Here is a 7,838-nt window from a genome sequence, read left to right on the forward strand (position 1 = left end):
ACCCCCGATTGTCTCCCTGACCCTAACCAAGGGGGTTGTTAGCCGCGCCGGGAAGGTGGACCGAACCTGCCGCGAGAGGTCTCTCCATTGAGCGCTACTTGGAGCAGGAGAATGCTTGGGTGCTAGGGGGCTCTGGCTGTAAATCGCTCGCCTTTTGGGCCCTGCACAAGAGGCCAATGTCACTCGGGATTGGATCTCGAGGCCCGCATACTAGTCTACGGGCGGAAACTTGGATTAGTAATCCCTGTGGATTACTGGATAGCCTTTGGGCCGATTATGGATAAGCCTACGGTCTGGACTTTATAAATGTATACCAAAGATAAATATGATAACCTATTGAAAAGTAACTTGTTTGACACTGCTTTTCTATGTCAAGTGCTAAGATTACGTGAAGGAATCGGTGCCTAACGGGCTAATTAAGGAAGCTGCTTGATGCATATCCAACTCAATGTGGTAGGTAATTAGACAACTAAAACAACATGAAGAAAGTGCGATGGATGTGGCCATGGGTCCATCCTACGGATGGGTGGTCCCGATTGGCCGGGAACTTTTCTCAATCATAATGGACAGTAAGAAGATCGTTTCAAAGGAAATGAATAGCAAGGGTGCTGACCTAGAGTCTAGGTTATAATAATCCTGATTTACGCTATTTTAGGGGAATGGAATGGGACTATGCCTTATGGCAGAGAGGTCAAACTTTGTATCCCTCTCGTTTCCCATTCTCCTTGAACCAAGTGCAGCGTGAATCCACTTCCGCCGTGGCATTTCTGCGTAAAGTAGTTCGACGCTAGTTGCCGTTTAGGAAATGACCATTAGGGAAAACCCTGATTCAGGTCGATCCTAAGTGGGAACGGCCAGAATACTTCCGCTATGTGGCAGATGCGAAAAGTCCTGGATCGCAAACCCCGTAACATTCCATGGGAGTGCCGGGCGGAGCTTTCTAGACCTCCTTTCCAATGGACTGCTAAGACATGTCCTAAAGGGAACAGGTGGTCACATTACAATTGGTATCGGAGCGAACCAACAAAGGATTTGTTTTTTAAGAAATTTTAATAAGAAGAAGTAAAGCAAATGTTGCTATTCAGAACATTTCCTTACTTTCAATGCTGTCTTGCGGAATTATGAAGCATGGAACAGGTTCTTAGTGTTCCGAGTCATATTTATGACCGCGATGCATTCCTGGGATTATCGACAAAGGGTTGATATGATGAGCATCCTAGACCGTATTTATAATCCATCACCTTTGTACGTGGAAGGAGATGGACAGGTGACTCAGGAATCTACTATATAGCTGCCCACCGGTTTGCTTACCTTCAAACCAACCTAAAGAGGATCAAGTGGTTGGAGGACCTGAAGATCGTGAAGCTGTTCATTTTTGTGGAGGCTCACGTAAACTCAACTTTACATATTCAAGGTCGGAGGGTTGAGCTGAACTCATATGTATACGAGGAAGTGACCCGTGTAATCCCCGCCGACAGGATCAAGGTGTCGGGGCACTATGAGAAGAATGGGTTCCAAAGGAAGGATACCCTAATCTTCCGATGACTTACCGATTCCTGAAGATCCATGACCCGAAACCATACTATTATCCAGTTCCCGTAGATAAATGTAATACAACACTATTTTCCCCGAACTAAATGTAATAGTTGCTTTGCCATCCCAAGAAATATTGTACTCCGAAAGGGCTAGGCCCATATAAATGCAATGAGACTTCTTCGTATCAATGTCTATCTTGTCCATGAGAATTGATAAAAAGTTAAGTGACTAGGTTTCTTAATTGATAGCTAAAATGGGTATGAAATATAAATCATAACGATTAGCGAGTTATAACGTTAAGAAACCTCTATCCAGGCACAACCCCAGGTACAAATCCCCAGTTTGCCTCCTACATCAAGTACTGTCATGATTCAGGAGAAGAAGTTTCTTCTCAAGCAGATTAAGCCGCCTGAATTTGACGGGAAAGGTAGGACTGTCCAAGCGGATGTTGAAATGTGGATAGAGTCCATGGAGGATTACTTTGAAGCAGTTGGTACTGCACCCACCAACCAGGCTATGCTTGCCAAGCTGAAGCTCGCCGGCGAAGCTAGGCTTTGGTGGAAGCAATGATGCAGAGATCAAGGGATCACAGAAGGATCCATTACCTGAGAAAAACTGAAGAAAGCTGTGCAAGGAAGATACTTACCACTTGCATATCGCACGCAGAAAATGAATGAGTTCTACGAGATAAAACAACTGGGACTCACTCTTGATGCATACTACTCAAAATTCGTCTCACTTCTTAAGTATGTGCCACAGATGGACATGACACAGCAGGTGTCAAACTTTTGTGCTGGTCTAAACCCACTAGTTAATACCCATCTCGAATCAATGCGGCCAACAGATCTACAGGAGGCACTCATTCGAGCTGTCCCTATAATTTAGGAGGTGCAGGCTAGGCCAAGAGGTAGCAAAACTTGGTCTTATAATGACCCGAACAAAGGAGCATATAGGCCTCAAATGAAGAGAGTTCAAGGTCAGAATCGGGGACAAAGAAAGAAAGCAAGGACTAATAATGCCAACAGCTTTGTCCCTACCCAAAGCAATGGCCGAAATCTCCGTTGTTTCCACTACAACGAGCCAGTCATTTCAAGAGGCAATGTCCCAAGCTTGGAGGAGGACATCGCCAAGTACCTTTCCAAGGAACTGGCCGTGGCCAGGGAGGCACTACCCAAGGCAGAGAAAGAACTGCCTACATTGCCAACAGGGAAATGTGCAAAGAAGAAGATCCGACCATGGAAGCGGAATTTGAAAGGGTGACAATCCATGCCGCTCTTCACAAGAAAGGCCCGAATCGCCAGTCTTCGGTGATTCAAACACCATCGGATTATCAAGGTAAAGGTTTCAAGACCTTGATTGATTGTGGCAATACACATTCCTTTATCTCACCAGCTTGTGCAAGAAGATTAGGAATAGCCACAGTAAAAGCACCTACCTTGCTTGTGGAATTAGAGAATGGTCGTGAGGTCACTTATACCATGTTGAGAAATAAGCCAAAAGTCTAAGGCATAGTCTAAGCCTTATCATATTGTTGTATGTAGAGTGTCCTTAAGTTTGGGGGCATCTATCTTTTGAGGATACCATTTTAGTGTGTGGACTGTTTTTGAGAAATGGTGGGAGAATATTGAAGAAGAAGAGAATGAAGAAAGCTTGAGCCTCTCCTTGTCAACCACCTTTCGTTGTGCATCCCCATCGAATCTCTTATCTACTTTCATTTGGTATCACAGCAGGAGTGAAGGATTGACGCGAGCAGCGCGTCGAATCGAGGTCTACATCAGATTGAAAGCTTGCTGTTCGTCATTAAATGAGGTATAAATCCCTATCTAAACCACTCAAAGCAGGTTCGTCGATTGGAAGAGCTATTGGGGCCTAAATTTGTGGGCTACTGAGCTTGCATTGAGGGTTTTCTGGAAGCCAAATGAGGGGGCTTGCCTGCAATCTGATCAGAGAAAGGTCGCCTTTTGTTGATAACAATATTCTTTCTCACTGCGTCGATGATTCAAAAATGGCAGCAATAGCCACAGCATTTGGATCGAACCCGCTCTCGAATTGAGTCTTGCCTGCATAAGCTTGCCTTCCCAGGAAATAGGATATGGATTTGAGAAATTTCTCAGGACTTCCATAGTCCTTGATAGAATTTTTGTCTGCAGGCAGCACCATAACAGTCACGTTGCTGTTAGCTTCGAAGTTGTCTGCATATCTCAGTACAGTCCCAGGAAATTCCTGCTCCTTGCTCGGATTCCATTTGGATGGAATGTAGAGAGAGAAGCCATCACCAGCGACGGGCACAAAGCCGGTGTCTTTCTTTGGAGCACTTGCTGCCAGGCTGTCCACTCCCCTTATTCTGAACCCTTGCATCCTTCTCTCGAGGAGTCCTTCAAGTCTGCAGTGCTACCTGATCTTTCTCCTGTGCTTCTGGAGACCATGAAAGCTGTGCCACTGCGGTGTTACGATGAGATAATATTGCAAGCCCCTACCATTTACAGGTTGCACGAAGCAACAACGCACTATGATGAGACCATCAAAGCTATCATAAATGAAGAGTTTGGCGATGGAATAATGCCTGAAATTGGTTTCTTTTGCACGAAAAAAAAGTCAAAGGGAAGGATGGAGAAGATCGTTTAGTCATCATCTTCAATGGGAAATATCTGCCGCTGGGAAATATCTACCGCACACTGTACAGTATCATACTGGAAGTCGTGTAGTCATCATCCTCAATGAGAAATATCTGTCGCACACTGTACATCATGGTACTGGAAGCACATGTATAAGATTGGGAATTTGCATGATGATGGACATTAAGGTGTTGAAAAATTGAGCAACCAATTGCGTGGGTTGTTCCAGACTACACTCGAGCATGGGTTCTGCATGCAGATTCATCATAGTATATATAACTGATGAGGTGATAGGAAAGCTCAAGCAGTTGAGTAAACAGTTGAAAAGACTTACAGAGGCCTTTACAGCAGTGGTCTGGGCATAGCGTTTGCAGGATTGGAGTATGGCATTGCAGGAAAATCTTGGAGAAGAGAATGGTAAAGTTGAGTATTTGGTGAGATGGGCTGATACAGATGGAACATGTACAGAGGCCCGTAAGATACAACTTAAGCAGAGATTACATGGTGCATGGAGAGGCAATCGCAGTATCAGTGACTATGTGGCAGAAATCAAGCAAATGCTAGGTTCTTAGTTATTGTGGGCACATAAAGTACATCACCAAGCTTGTTCTCAATCCCATCTTTAGTAACAAGTGGCACACTACCAATATGAGTAATTTTGTGTAATAAGTTTGGATGTTTCATTGAAGAGTTCCATAATGGGAGAACTGGCAGGGTGATTGCTCATGGTAGAAAGAAAGGGAGATTGTTTGCTTTGGATGCACGTACTCCAGTGATTCAAAATTCTATGTATGTTGAGAGAGGACATGGGCAAGATAAGGATGTGGAATTATGGCATAGACGGATTGGTCATGTTAATTTGCAAAGATTGAAGCAAATGCAATCAAAACAGATAGTCCGTGGTCTACCGCATTTAGGATATGTAAATTTTGATCATGTATGTGAGGCTTGTCAATTTGGCAAGCACTCCAGATTGCCATTTCCAAAGAGGGGGAGAATAAGCAGCTATCCTTTGGAAATAATACACTTAGATATTTGGGGCCCATGTCAGAATGTTTCCATGAGCGGAAAATGTAGATTCTATATCACTTTCATTGATGATTTCAGTAGGATGACTTGGGTGTACTTTATGCAACATAAAAGTGAAGCATTTGAAAAGTTCTTGGAATTTAAATCTGTAGCTGAAAAGCAGTTTGGATGCTACATAAAATGTTTGAGGTCAGATAATGGTGGAGAGTACATGTCATATGAGTTTTGTGACTTCTTGAGAGATCATGGTATCAAAAGGCAATTGACATGCAGGTATACACCTCAACAAAATGGTGTGGCTGAAAGGAAGAATCGGATTATTGCAGAGGTTGCAAGGGCAATGATGAACCAAATGAACATGCCATTGTCATATTGGGTAGAAGCAGTGCATACTGCAGTTCACATTATGAATAGAATACCTACAACCTTGATTCATAATATGTCACCATATGAGAGAATGTATGGCATGAAACCTACTATTGCATACTTTAGAGTCTTTGGATGTGTCTGTTATGTTCATGTTCTAGATGATTTGAGGAAGAAGATGGAATCTAAGGCTAGAAAATGCATTTTCCTTGGATATCCTGATGAGAAGAAGGGATGCAAATGCTATGATCTAGTGAGTAAGGAAGTATACATAAGCAGGGATGTCAAATTCAGTGAATATGAATCATGGTACAAGCCCAAAATTGTAGTGGATGTTGATTCTTATGAAAGAAATGATGATAATGGCTATGGAAGAAAAATTTCAGCAAATAGCAAGGCTGAAAATCAGCATGTGGAAGATGCTTTAGGACCTCAAGAGAATGTGGAAAGTAGTGGTAGCTACAGTCCATGGAGTGGTAGATTGAGAAATGCACAAAGGAGTGCAGAAGTTGCAAAAGGTAAGAGACCAATGACTAAAAGTTCAGAAGATGAATCTATAGATGATGAGTATGGCATTCTGCATGTTAAAACACCTGGCACTAGAAGTGCAGGAAAGTATGTGCCACCACATGCTAGATCAGATGAGATGCACGGTAGTGCACCTCAATTGAGAAGGTCAGAAAGAGTAAGGTATCCAGTTGATAGATTGACTTATAATGGGTTCATGAAGATGCATTATGCATACATGGTTTCTTATGTACAACATGTGGAACCTACTTGCTTTGAAGAAGCAATAGAGAGCAAAGAGTGGAGACAAGCAATGGATGAAGAGATGGATGCACTAAGGAAAAACAAGACTTGGGATTTGGTGAAACTACCTTATGGCAAGAAGTCCATTGGATGTAAATGGGTTTATAAGGTCAAATGTAAGTCGGATGGTTCTCTTGAAAGGTATAAAGCAAGGCTAGTTGCAAAAGGATATGCATAAACTTATGGTTTGGACTATGAAGTAACATTCAATCCACTAGCTAAAATGACGACAGTAAGATCGGTAATTGCTTTGGCTTCTATCTATGGTTGGAGGCTTTATCAAATGGATGTGAAAAATGCATTTTTGAATGGAAACTTAGAAGAGGAAGTGTACATGGATCAAACAGAGGGCTATGTGGATCCAAAATACCCACATTATGTATGCAGGTTGAAGAAGGCTTTATATGGACTGAAGCAAGCACCAAGAGCATGGTGTGATAGAATCAGCAAATTCTTATGCAGTATGGGATTTCAGCAGAGCAAAGCTGATTATTCACTTTATGTGAGGCATACAGAAGATGGTATGGTTGTTGTGGTCATCTATGTTGATGATCTCATTATTACAGGTACACTTGAGAAGGAGATTACTGAAGTCAAGTATGGGTTACATAAAGAGTTTGATATAAAGGATCTTGGTTTGTTGAGATACTTCTTGGGTATTGAGGTTATTGATACACCTCATGGTATATGGCTGATACAAAGGCAATATGCATTGGAGATGTTGGAAAAATATGGCATGACAGGATGCAAACCGGTTGATACACCATTGGATCAAAATGCTAAGTTGATGGATGATGGATCTTATGTTGAGGATGTTACTATGTTCAGAAAGATGGTTGGTAATCTTATCTACTTGACCATTATAAGACCAGACTTGAGTTACACTGTTGGATTGGTAAGTCAGTTTATGCAGAAACCATGCAAATCTCATTTGGATGTAGTAAGAAGAGTTCTTAGATATGTGAAAAAGAAGCTGGATTTGGGCTGTTTTATGAAAAAGGAATCAAGCCTACACTGTTTGGATACTCAGATGCAGACTGGGCAGGTAGCTCTATGGATAGAAGATCTACTAGTGGCTATGCATTCTCATTTGGATCAGCCATGGTAAGTTGGAGCAGTAAGAAGCAACCTACAGTTGCTTTATCAAGGACTGAAGCAGAATATAGAGGCATTGCATTGGCAGCATGTGAGCAGGCATGGCTGAGATTGATCCTATATGACATGGGGATAGAGATTGATGGTGGAGTTATTATGTATTGTGACAATGTTAGTAGCATTATGTTGGCAAAGAACCCAGTCTATCATGCAAGGACAAAACATATAGAAGTGCACTATCATTTCATTAGAGAAAAAGTCATTGATGGAGAGATTGACTTGGTCCATGTGAAGACCAATGACCAAGTTGCTGATATCTTTACCAAAACATTAGGTAAAGGTAAGTTTGAGTACTTCAGGAGTGCACTTGGAGTCTTATGTGTGCAA

At 42.3% G+C, this 7,838-nt stretch overlaps 1 pseudogene; it reads right to left on the reverse strand.

Moving 5' to 3' along the window:
* Window positions 1-3,519: 3,519 nt before the first annotated feature.
* Window positions 3,520-3,894, reverse strand: LOC148025794 (oxygen-evolving enhancer protein 2, chloroplastic pseudogene; annotated as a pseudogene).
* Between the last annotated feature and the right edge of the window lie 3,944 nt (window positions 3,895-7,838).

This window comes from Lygodium microphyllum, chromosome 14, assembly GCF_053477565.2.
Source record: "Lygodium microphyllum isolate KBCC chromosome 14, Lygodium_microphyllum_v1.1.10, whole genome shotgun sequence".
Classification (NCBI taxonomy): domain Eukaryota; kingdom Viridiplantae; phylum Streptophyta; class Polypodiopsida; order Schizaeales; family Lygodiaceae; genus Lygodium; species Lygodium microphyllum.